The following is a 12,799-nucleotide window of genomic DNA, read 5'->3' on the forward strand; positions in this document are numbered from 1 at the left end:
CCATCTCTTTCCAACCCCTAAAGAGGCAGGTCCTCTCTGGAAGTTCCACAGGGCACAGATCCTGGCTATCCTCCAATGTCCGGCCCTGGGCTGATTACACTCAAATTGGCACTTGATGATAAAATGTTTTATGAGTGCCCCAGTGGTTTTTACTTGTGTGTCTTGTCAATCATATCAATTACCTCCGAAACATCAATAACCTCAGATATGCGGACGATACCACCCTTATAGCAGGAAGCGAAGAGGAACTAAAGAGCCTCTTGATGAAAGTGAAAGAGGAGAGTGAAAAAGCTGGCTTAAAACTCAACATTCAGAAAACTAAGATCATGGCATCTGGTCCCATCACTTTATGGCAAATAGATGGGGAAACAATGGAAACAATGACAGACTTTATTTTCTTGGCCTCCAAAATCACTGCAGATGGTGACTGTAGCCATGAAATTAAAAGACGCTTGCTCCTTGGAAGAAAAGCTATGATCAACCTAGACAGCATATTAAAAACATTACTTTGCTGACAAAGGTCCATCTAGTCAGAGCTATGGTTTTTCCAGTAGTCATGTATGGATGTGAGAGTTGGACCATGAAGAAGGCTGAGCACTGAAGAACTGATGCTTTTGAACTGTGGTGTTGGAGAAGACTCTTGAGAATCCCTTGGACTGCAAGATCAACCCAGTCTACTCTAAAGGAAATCAACCCTGAATATTCATTGGAAGAACTGATGCTGAAGCTCCAATACTCTGGCCACCTGATGTGAAGAGCAGATTCACTGGAAAAGACCCTGATGCTGGGAAAGATTGAAGGCGGGAGGAGAAGGGGACAACAGAGGAAAAGATGATTGGAAGGCATCACTGACTCACAGGATGCAAGCTCTAGGAGACGGTCAAGTACAGGGAAGCCAGGTGTGCTACAGTCCATGGGATTGCAAAGAGTCAGACATGACTGAGCGACTGAACAACTTGTCGATCAGAAAGACTGTGTATACCTTGAAGTGGGTGAATGGCCCTTTTGCAACCTCTTGTCCCTGCCTCCCCAAGCCCTCCTCCAGAATATTCCTAGGCACCCTCTAAGTCAACAGTCACAGTGTATTTAAGAGAATTGAATCCTTTATCCTTTGCATTAAGCAGTAATGAGGCATGGTAGAGAAATGCATTCAGAATATCAACAACAACAAGGCAATAATTTTAAAAACATTGAGAATTTTACAAAAATACATTTAGACATGGCGCTACATTTTCTAAATGTGAATCACTGTTAAGTGAAGAAAGGGTTTAAAAATAGTAATAGCTGCTATAATTTATATACATCACTGTGGTGAGCACACTGAGAAAGTTACACAACTCATGAATACAATCTTGAAAGAAAAAATTCATATGGTGAAGTATACAGAATAAAACATGGAACTCACTCCTTCGTATCACCCCAAACACCATTCTTGTAACTTTCAACTTTTATCTTACAGTCATTCTCATCCGTAAGTGTTATGGATTCTAACCCATAAGACTCTGAACTCTTGAGTTTCTAAGTCTTACTTAAGGGGCTTCAACACCTTGGCTAATATTCTTCTATTTTCTTCTAATATCCTTTAAAGATTGCATTTTTATGTTTATCTCTAGCTCATTTGGAATTTATTTCAAGTGGGACTCTTCTCTAAAAAGTTTTGGCTTTCAATAAAATTCACCAAAGAGATTGCCTTTTATCCTCCAGTTTTAAAATGTCTCCTTTTCATGCACCAAATTCCCTGACATAGATGGGCGTGTTTGGGATTCTCTGCTCCGCTCCACTGGTCCGTCTGTCAGTGCCTGTACCATTCTGTTTGAATCACCAGAGCTTCAAAGTGTAGCTCACTGTCTGGTGAGAAAGAACACACCTCTTCTTATTGTTCTTATTTTCCCCCAAATTTCTTACTTTTCCACTCACTTGCTCCCTTTTCAGATAAATTCAAGTTCATCAGTTTAGGTTCCCAAAATCATCATTTTCAGATTTTGAGGGAAACTACATGTATTTACCGATAAGATAGGAAGACTGTATCCTTAAAAGACTGTCTGTAGAGCCCATTTACCAGGTACAAGAACTGTGGTTATAAATACATAATCCAAACAACTGTTCTTTCGTTGAAGATACGATGAGTTAAGGTCACCCCCATTAGAAAGCAAATGGCTAATTCACCCAGTCAGCCCTAGCGCTCAGCTCTGAATCTCTAGAGCTAATCTCCAGGCTGTAATCAACATCCCACAAGTTTTCAATTGAGGTTATGAAATCCAAGAAGGTTTTATTTAAAAGTTATTTTTACCAAATCATAACTCAAAGGTAGACAGAGGTTACAAATTCAGACATTCCCATCACATAATTACTTCAAATCACCCTCTCTCTTCTCTTTTCTAACCTGAATTTCAGACTGCAGTGTTTATGATACAACTATATATCTCTTGGCATAGATATCTCAGGAATTATTACCATAGATATTTAGTGGAACAAGTCCAATTTTAAACTGAAAACAGTACTTTAAAAGATTTTAAAGTTCTGGCATCCCTGTTTATGTAATAATTACAATTCAATAAAAAAGCTATAATATTAAAACAGTGACGGATTTCCTTTAGAGATGCCTGACCAGATTTTTTTCCTTAAAAAGAAAAAACAATAAACAGAAGGGTTTAAACTTGTTTTAAAGTGTAATAAGAGATAGAAACAAGATCTGTATTCAAAATAGACAAGAATCTAGTGCTGATGCTTGCGGGCAAAGAAAAAGAAAACATACATACTCTGTCTAAATACTCTTCATATTTTTTCCACATTTCAGGAAATACTATAAAGATAACAATCTAGCACGACTGAAGTGTAGAGATCACACATGACAGTAACAGTTTCTCCAACTGATAGACTGTGTTTGGCTGAGAAGAGAGAAGAAACACAAAACCTCTTTTTCATGAGAAGTTGCAGAGACCTCCATCTGATGTAACAGCACACTCAAAGAATGAGTAGGTAAATCAACCACGGCTCATCTGTATAATGGAATACTACTTAGCAAGGAAAAAGAAGGGACTATGGATACATGTGACAACATGGATGAATCTCAAAGGTATTATGCCAACTGAAAGAAGCAAGACTTAAGTACCACGTACTATATGATTCCATTTATATGAAATTCTGGAAGACACAACAGAATGTATCAGTGGTTTCCAAAAGCTGGGGGTAAGGAGAGGCTTCTACTACAAAGGGGTGCTTTTTAGCATGATGGAGTGGTTCTCCATCTTAAGTATGGTGGTAATTCATATGACCTGTTTTTGTTAGAATTTATAGACTTGAACAACTAGAAATATCTTCCTTTAGTTCCTTTCTTGTTAGCATTATGTCTCAATTTTATTCTTTAAATAGAGTCCATTTAATCCTTTCTTTTGAGATTGGGGAAATTTTCTGATGCTAAAGAGTACAGGCAAATTATACTTCAGTAAACTTACCATTATCAAGAGTATTTTTGCAAACCAAACCCTGTCTTCCCACATCATCTTCCATCTATCAAAGCACATCAGCTATTTATTTGCTTATAAAGAAAGGATTAACTTAATGGAAGTAAAGTGTACAAAACTCAATCTTCCTTACTGGTTTATGCTCTTCATTTTTCCAGTCATCTGGACATTCTCTATAGTGAATCAAATTAACCATATTAAATGCTGGACCTAGGCTCTTGTATTGCAATCTGATCCCATGAGACATTTGAAACAAGTCTCACATAGTTTCAGCCCAAACCAACGTGTTTTCAGAAACAGTCAACTGAATTTCATGACACAACCAGCTAAAGGGCACTGCAGTAGCTGACGGCATTAAGAGTAGTATACCGCCTACATCAAAGGGAGGGATAATCCTGTTCTGGATAAGACTGCAGGTAGAGAGATTGATTCAGCTCAGCCATAAAAAATTTTAAGTGGCAATTCTGTCATATGATCAGCAGCTAAAGAGACTAAGGGTATTACCCTGGAGAAGATGAAAAGGGTGGGGGGCAGTGGTTAGGAGGGAAATAATGGCTTTACACACAAATACATAAATGGTCATACAAAGACAGGGGAAGACCTTTCCAGGGTGGCCCACATTATGGGATAAGTACTAATGAGAAGAAGATAAGGAGTGGAAGATACTTGACTTTATGATACAAAGGCTTTTCAAACACTGCGGGCTAACCCTTGATGCGGCGGTGCTTTCTGAAGGAGGAAGGTCACTAAGGATGTGGCAGGTGAGGTTTCAGGTTTGGTGCGAGGCTGGGTGAAAGGGTTTACACAAACAGAAGTGACCAACAATAAGTCCGTCACACTGAACTTGGTGGTCAACAAGCTATGTCACATCCAAGAGAGGATGGGGCATCTGGGAAAGATATCAAAGGAGAGCAAAGGCAGGAAAAGGGAAGATGTGAACATGTGAAAAGATGGTGGAAAAGAGGAGACCAACTGAAATGCATTTTGCCTGGTGGTGGGGAAGACGAACCTTTGCCTGGCTATCCAGCATCCAATCATCCTTTGGATTCGGGACAATTTCCTATTACATGGGAGGTGGTGGAGAAGGGACATTTACTCTCTGTCTTCATTCCCAGACACCAGGCCACCAGTCTTCGTACTGGAGGCTCTTGCCTGACTCTGGAACAGATGAGATGGTTGGATGGCATCACCAACTCGATGGACATGAGTCTGAGCAAGCTCCGGGAGTTGGTGATGGATAGGGAAGCCTAGTGTGCTGTAGTCCATGGGCTCGCAAAGAGTCAGACACGACGGAGCGACTGAACTGACTAATTGACTGATGAAGACACAGGGATAAAGGCTAGTCACAGGAGTCTAGTAATGGCGGTGGTGGCAGTGTGATGCCCTAAACATACTATTCCTGTGCCACGACCTTGGATCTGTCTGTTCTTGCTCCTCCTTTTGAGCCCAGACCTTAATTAACACTTCCCTTGGTTCTTGTGTTACCCAGTATTTTCTCACTAAATTTCACTTCCATTTAAGTGAGACATAATTGGTTTCTATTGCTTACAACTTCAAAACCCTAACCAATAGGATCACACGGACTGGGTCGGGAAGGGGGGTTTTAAGAGCTCGTTTACATTATCTTTATGCCATACATGAGGTTGAAACTCTTAACAAACCACACAGCTCCAAATATTGCTTGCATTTGGAGAACTTAAAAAAAGAAGAAAAAAATCAGGTTCCCTAACTCTACCTTGACCCTCTACCCCTAACTGCTTCCAGGATTCCAAAATACTAAATCAGGGCCAAGGGGGAGGAGGAGGAGGGGATGGTAGAAGGCAGGAGCACATTTTTCCCCCCTCAGGTTTTCTGGGCAGTTCTAATGCAGACTCTAAGCAAGCTGGCATTTGGGTTTCGAAGCAAATGAGAATGACTTGAACCATTTAACACAATTTGTCTGTATTACTAAAGACTTCTAAAATCCTCTTTTCAGACCAGATCTGAGCAGCTTATATGTATGTACAGGCTGAATCTCACCTCTGGCTCTTCTCGTTCGCACACAGTTCCCATATTCCAGTATTCCGGCCTGGAGGATTCCATGGACTGTATGGTCCATGGGGTCGCAAAGAGTCGGACACGACTGAGCGACCTGCACTTTCACTTTCCTCACACAAACCCTCCTGTGCATCTACAGTGTATGCATGCCTCAGGGAATGCATTTCTCATTCTCCCTGCCTACAGAGATCCTATTTATGCACCAAGGTCCTCTCCCATGAGCTCCTTCCCAGACACCCCAACCTAGGACTTTTCCATAGAATCTTACTATCTCAGAGCTACAAGGGTCCCCTGGGGAGCACAGGCCAGCTATGTCATGCCATTCCAGCAATACTCTTTTCCTCGGAAGTTGTTTCTTACACTTCACTTCAATTTTCATTGTGCTTCCACCCTGTCCCCAGTCCATATGTTTCCTTTAAGCAACTCCTATAGAGACATATTCGGTGCTTAATATCATTAAGGTTGACTACCACAGACTGATTCCCTCGTTCTCAAGCAGTGCTTGCTATTTCTTAGGGAGAAAAATGAAGCTTTATCCATTTTAGGCTTATCTCTCTGTTGGAACAGTTGCAGAAACTTTTCACAGATATTAGAATCTGTCTGGTTCTTCATCTAGTCTGGAACGCAAGGTTGAAAACTCTGCCATTCTCATGATGAAAAATCTTGAAGCATTTTCACCACTCAAGAGCAGCAGGAGAGGCATGAAAGACAGTCCCTGCCTTCAAGCAGATGGGAAAACATCCTGTGACATGCACCCACTCGCTCACCCAAACGGTTCCTGGCTTGAAGCACAGCTGGAAAGTGGCCATTAAAGGGCAGAGGGTGTGAAATGATTCACTAATGGGCCATTAGAGCAGCTTTAATCAGGAAATTCAGAAGTGATGTATTTCTGTGAGAGTCTTGATTGTCCTCCCCTCTCCTCCAAGCAAGCCTTCCACTGGGGTATAATATAATCAAGTATTTCTTCCATCTATAGTGATTCTATTTGGGCCACTCAGCAGAAACAAAGTCTTTGGGGGTAGTATAATATTATCGTGATGATGAGACCATGTTATGATTACATAATGCTTCGATCTTTCTTCCCCAAAGCCCTTCAAATACATCGCTTTGTTTGACTTCACAATAGCTTTGTAAGGGAGGCAGTTAGAATGATATGATACTTATTTTATAGATGGGGAAGTTGAGGCATTGAAGGATGAAGTGTTCCAACAAAGATCTGGGGTTCCTGGCATTTCAGGGGCCTCAATCTGTCATATTTTAGTGCTGGGACTGGGGGACAAGGTTTGGGTTCAATGTGGTCCTCACCCTATGTATATCGGTGTTTGCTTATTGTTGCTCTACTCTGACAAGCCCAGAAACAAGGCCCCCAAGGCTGAGAAGAATGGGTCTTATCAGGGAGCACGGAGCTTGTACTGGGCTTGGTCTTCAGACATTAAGCTAGATGACACTCCTGATGCAGTCAGCCAGTTCATCCACAAAGCCTCAGTTTCCTCTCCTTGAAAATAAGGGCTCCGAGTCTGAGATAATGGGTCAACAGCAGTGGTTTCCAAATTTGGCTGACTGTAAGAATAAGCCTTTTATCTGAAGAAGAGAGGGGGAAAAAAAGAGACCGTTTTATATGATGACAAATGTTCATTACGTGGATGATTTGCGCAAAAAAGAAAAGTATAAACAAGAAGGGAAAAAGCTCTTCAATCACCATGACCCACTGGTGACAGGACGACAATGACACAAAAACATCCTGAAACAGGTGGCCGCCCATCTGAGGGATTTCTCTGTTCCTACCGGATGTTTTACAAGGATAACTCTATAGACACTCACCCAGAACTGGGGGTTGGGGCCTGGCAGTCTGTATTTTATGAAAATACCTCTTGGTTTGGGAATCCGGGGCATCCATGCTCTCTGTCCCCGAGAGTACAAATAGCGAGCAAGAGTTAAAAGAAAACAAAAAGTAAAAGAGTAGTAATAGGACGCATCCCACTGTGATGGCCACGCACCTGCAGAAGCCCTACCCGCTCCCTCCATGCACAGCCCCCTCAGAGAAGATCTGCACACGGGCGGGTGGGAAGCCAAGGACACCCAGGAAACATCTGGATCTGGTCCAGGAGGGCAGAGGAGACCGGGGTTTGATCCTGGGTTGGGAAGATTCCCTGAAGGAGGGCATGGCAACCCACTCTTAACATTCTTGCCTGGAGAATTCCCATGGACAGAGGAGCCTGGTGGGATACAGTCCATGGAGTTGCAAAGAGTCAGACACGACTGAGCAACTAAGCACAACACAGCAGCTGCCCTGCGAAGCCACCACCCGGATGCAACACATAAGTGGTTTGAGGGAGGCCAGCAGCACACCTTCAGGAGGCGACGGGTCAGAACAGGTCTGGGGTGGGGGTGGGGTTCTGGGGTTAAAGACAGCCGCTCAGGCCACAAAGGCTCAATGACACTTCCCGCTCAAACTCTCCACAAAGGACCTTTCTCCAATTCGCAAATGTCCTATGAGCATCTTACAAAGATATACAATTTGCATCATCTAATTACACACTTAATAAATCACCCTTGAGGAGAGAAGAAAGCCATACAGTGTTCCTTGGAACACAGCACACAGCCACCATGCACGCAAGGGGATAGATGGTAATCTGCCCCCTGCCCTCTCCACGCCTAGCAGGGCCCAGGCCACAGGCTGCAGGCAGGCATCACCTGGTGCACGTGGGACCTAGGAGACCCACAGATGACCCCTCACAGGGCCACAGCTTCAGCAGCGCCCCGCTTCCCAGAGACACAGATCTCCCCTATACCCCTCCCCTGAGAGGTCTCCCCTTCACTTCACAGCCTGGCAGCTACTCTGGGCTCCCAGAAGACCCAACATAGGACACTTGGAAGCTGAAGTTTGTCCTTTGAGATTCTCCCCCTTTTCCTCTCCTGGGGCATCTCCTCCCACAACCAAGTGTTCCAATAGTTAAGCTACTGCCTGTGACTAAGATGGAGTGAAATAATTAAAGGTGAGTTTGGAAAATGCAGGCTTTTCTTTGGATTACTGTGGGCCTCTGCCTTGCTACCCAGGTGGCACAGTGGTAAAGAATCCCCCTGCCAATGCAGGAGATGCAACAGATACAGATTCAATCCCCGGGTAGGGAAGATCCCCTGGAGTAGGAGACGGCAACCCACTCCAGTATTCATGCCTGGAAAATTCCACGGACAGAGGAGCCTGGCAGGCTACAGTCTACTGGGTTGCAGAGTCAGACATGACTGAGCGCGCATGCGCACGCGTGCACGCACGCATGCACACACACACACACACACTCTCTCTCTCTCTCTCTCTCTCTCTCTCTGAATTTGAGAAATGCAGACATCTCAGGCCCCAACCCAGACTACTGCATGTGTGCATGTATGTTCAGTTGCTTCAGTGGTGTCCGACTCTTTCCAACACTATGGACTGTAGCCCACCAGGCACCTTTGTCCATGGGATTCTCCAGGCAAGCATACTGGAGTGGGTTGCCATCCCTTCTCCAGGGGATCTTTGAGACCCAGGGATCGAACCCGCATCTCCTGGATTTCAGGACCTACTGCATAAAAATCTGCCTTTTATCAAGATGCCACGTGATTTATAGGTTAGAACATACCCTACAGTCCTGGGTTAATATTCTTTTCCTGGCAAATGAAGATCTAAATAAAGATCAAATGGTTACTTTAAGACAGCTTTTTTCCTTTTCTTTCTTCCTTTCTTTTTAAAAAATATTTTTGAACCATGGGCCTCTGCCTGGTGAAGTCTCAAAATGATATTTTTAAATACATAAAATACCTAGGATTACAAAGAAAACCAATTATGTTGAAATACAATAGCCTAAATATTTTAAAATGTATACTATCAAAACCATGTGCTCTTTTATTAAGAGGTTAGGGAATATCTACTAACAAATTAATTATCCAATTTTCAAAGTAGTAGTGAGTGTTTGATATCAAAAGATACCCACCCACAAATAATGTGTACCATTTCTACTGGTGACAAAGACATGAGAACTGCAAATACTACTGTGCTTTGTAGTCTGCATCCTTTATTGAAGGAAAACACTACATGTGAACTAGAGTTTAATGACAACAAACATTTAACTTTCTTCCCTTCCAGGCTTACTGTCCCCTTCTCCCCCTGAAATCTATTCATAGAATCTAGGTTACTGAGGAAAGGACCTTACACAAAAGCAGTAGAGAGAGATGTGCCCTGTGTCTGTGTTTCTGTCTGTCTGATCTTAGCTGGAGCACACGCAGGTCAATCACTTCCTTCTCTCATAGCTACTGCATTTGCCCTCCTGGCTTCTGTGAGCTGGCTTCCCCACAAGTTCCCACCGCAGAGCGAAACACTTCGATGTGTAATAAGTACTTCTGATCAACTCCCTTAAGTTGGGATCTAAATATTTCTGAAAGAGACATGCCGGGCTCCACTGTGAATACCATTACACAGAGTCACTAAAATAATCCCATTTTGTAGGAAGCTGCCTTCTTCATCTGCACAGATACTTCCATACAAATGTGGATTTAATATAGGTTACAGACACTGAGTTCTGAAACATCTCCCCTGCTCTGCCAGGGAGCCCAGGGCAGCTCCCCGTCTTCTGGATCATGAGCACCTTTTCAGGGGAGTTTTCTTGCCAAGAATAAGCAACACTTCCCACAGCCATGTCAACTGTGGTTCACAAAATAAGATCCATTTTCAGAAAAAGCCAACATCGATTTGTCTCTGAATTTCGAAATTGTGCATCTTAAGTCGGCCACACCGCTCCATGGGCTATGTTCCCCTCACGCTAACCAAAATGCCATGAAAGCAAAACGGGACCTCATGCAGCAGCCTTGGGGAGATCATTTGACACTTGGTTTGAACTCTCACAGAAAAGCTGCCACTACACAACGAGGCATTTCTCTAACAAAAATAGTTCGTGTGAATGTGTCTGAACCACAATGCTTACAAAAGAGCAGACAGACCTACTACACATTTGAGACACAGTCTTACATTAAGATTTATGCTCAGAAACAGCTGTGTTTCCAGGTTCATGTGATCACCATGAATTAACTTTTAACTCTGACTTGCAACCCTTCACATACACACAGTCACTCATACTTAGCCTTTCTTTAATAGGTTTGCTCAGGGCTTCCCTGGTGGTAAAGAATCTGCCTGCCAAGTAGGAGACGTGAGTTTGATCCCCAGGTCAGGAAGATCTCCTGGAAAAGGAAATGGCAACCTACTCCAGTATTCTTGCCTGGGAAATCCCATGGACAGAGGAGCCTGGCGAGCTAGGCTCCACGGGGTCACAAAGAGTTGGGCATGACCGAGTGACTAAACAACAGGTTTGCTCATCTGAAAAAAGATGACTAAACCTTGCATTTTGAATGTCCCAATATGAGTTAGTTGCATCATCCTTATCTAGTTTTCCACCCATCTTGATTCAGGAGCTCATATTCAAAAATAAGTAATGGAAGAAAAGGAAATAGTCCAGAAGCAGAGGAAACCTTACAGATTAGAGAATCAATCTGTGGATAGTAAGAGTCTATCATAGTAAATCATTTCAGGATAAAACTGATTTTAAAAAATCAGTACTGTATTATTCGCTGTCATGTAGCTTAGAAAGGTTCGACATCTCAGCTTTGAGATTGCTTAGGTTTGGGAGTAACCTGGAGGCTGCTGTTGGAGTAGATGAACTCATAGTTAAAAAAGATTAAAACCGATAATAGATCCTCTCTCCATTCTGAAATCCCAGTGACAACAAATGTAATTAATTAAGCCACAGAAATGACTCATGTTTCTCCCAGTGCAAGTTTGAAATGACTCCACTCACTTTTAAGATGAGGTTGTTAAATTGTTACCATAAGAAACTCACTAAGAATGTCTAATTAGCCATAGACACAGAACACCTAATGCCTCAGCATTTTGCAAACGGCAAGATTTCTACCACACAAAATTTGGTCGGGCCACCAGGACCCCAGCAAAACCCTCACGCACTGAGACGTCCCCGGGTCCGTTTCTCAGCTTCAGGTTTCCATTCTCTTTTAACACTCTTTGACTCACTCGAGGGAGAAACTGAAGTCAAGCAAGTTCGAGCCTGTAAAAAGGATTGTGCAAAAGACTCAGCTTTACAAACCCAAACTGCATCCTTCATTTCTGCCACCTTCTTCCCTGCAGTGCTCAGAAGTAATTTTCTGTTTCCCCCTCCAGGTCTTTATTGCTCCCCTGCCAAAACTGTCTTGCATCTGCTACAATAAAATACCTGTGATGCTTTTCAAAGCCAGCAGCTTCCTGCCAACAGTCAACCCTCTACCCCACAGGCAGCCGTCTGAGAACTTCAGTCAAAGTGTTGCCAGCTGAAGGTGACGGAATCTGGCAAGTCCAAGGTGGGATTCCTTGGAAGACAGAGCTTCCTCTTGCTGATACAACTGGCCTGCAGGAGAAAATAGGATTCTTTTGCCAAAGGGGCAGAAACGGGAGCAGAAGGCAAGAGGAAAAGGTTGTTGTGCCATCCAGAGCACCATGATAAATCCTGAGATTCATGACATTTATAAGGTCAAGTATGGAGCCCGTGGGAGAAGGCAATGGCACCCCACTCCAGTACTCTTGCCTGGAAAATCCCGTGGATGGAGGAGCCTGGTGGGCTGCAGTCCATAGGGTCGCTAAGAGGCGGACACGACTGCGCGACTTCACTTTCACTTTACACTTTCATGCATTGGAGAAGGAAATGGCAACCCACTCCAGTGTTCTTGCCTGGAGAATCCCAGGGACAGGGGAGCCTGGTGGGCTGCTGTCTATGGGGTCTCACAGAGTCGAACATGACTGAAGCGACTTAGCAGCAGCAGCATGGAGCCCGTGAATTCCTTCCCTTTTCCCCCTGGCATGGGTGCTTCCATTCATGTTCTGCTTTGGGTAGGATTCTAAATTGTTCCTTGCAGGACTACTATATATATATATATATATATATATATATATACACACACACACACACACACACACACACACACATATATACATTTTTTTTGTAGGGGGAGGGAAGACAGCTGGTAAGAATGTTTAATTTTTTGTTAAAAGGGGAAGGCTTGACATAATAAATTGTATAAAACAGGAGGCCATCTATCTACCATTCAGGGGGTAACCTGCACTTGCTGGATTGAGGAGTCTCACTGAAACAGGGGCGCGGGGGGTTGTTTTCACCAAACTTATTCCCAAGGGCCACTCTCGCCTTTCCTTAGACTTGCCCTATTCTGTCAATTTCTAACATGGTTTCCGTCTTTAAATTTGGGAAGAAAAACAGTGTGGAAGCTAG

At 43.4% G+C, this 12,799-nt stretch overlaps 1 protein-coding gene and 1 long non-coding RNA gene across 18 annotated transcripts in view; one reads left to right on the plus strand and one right to left on the minus strand.

The window, feature by feature from the left end:
- Positions 1-12,799, minus strand: part of PDZD2 (PDZ domain containing 2) — a 216,348-nt gene that overhangs the window by 127,374 nt on the left and 76,175 nt on the right. The window lies entirely within an intron of this gene.
- LOC129633360 (uncharacterized) lies at positions 3,132-6,379 on the plus strand. Its single transcript, XR_008705039.1, has 2 exons — positions 3,132-4,225; positions 6,118-6,379. It is a non-coding gene; the product is annotated as an uncharacterized LOC129633360 (long non-coding RNA).

Source organism: Bubalus kerabau, chromosome 18, assembly GCF_029407905.1.
Source record: "Bubalus kerabau isolate K-KA32 ecotype Philippines breed swamp buffalo chromosome 18, PCC_UOA_SB_1v2, whole genome shotgun sequence".
In the NCBI taxonomy this organism is placed as follows: domain Eukaryota; kingdom Metazoa; phylum Chordata; class Mammalia; order Artiodactyla; family Bovidae; genus Bubalus; species Bubalus kerabau.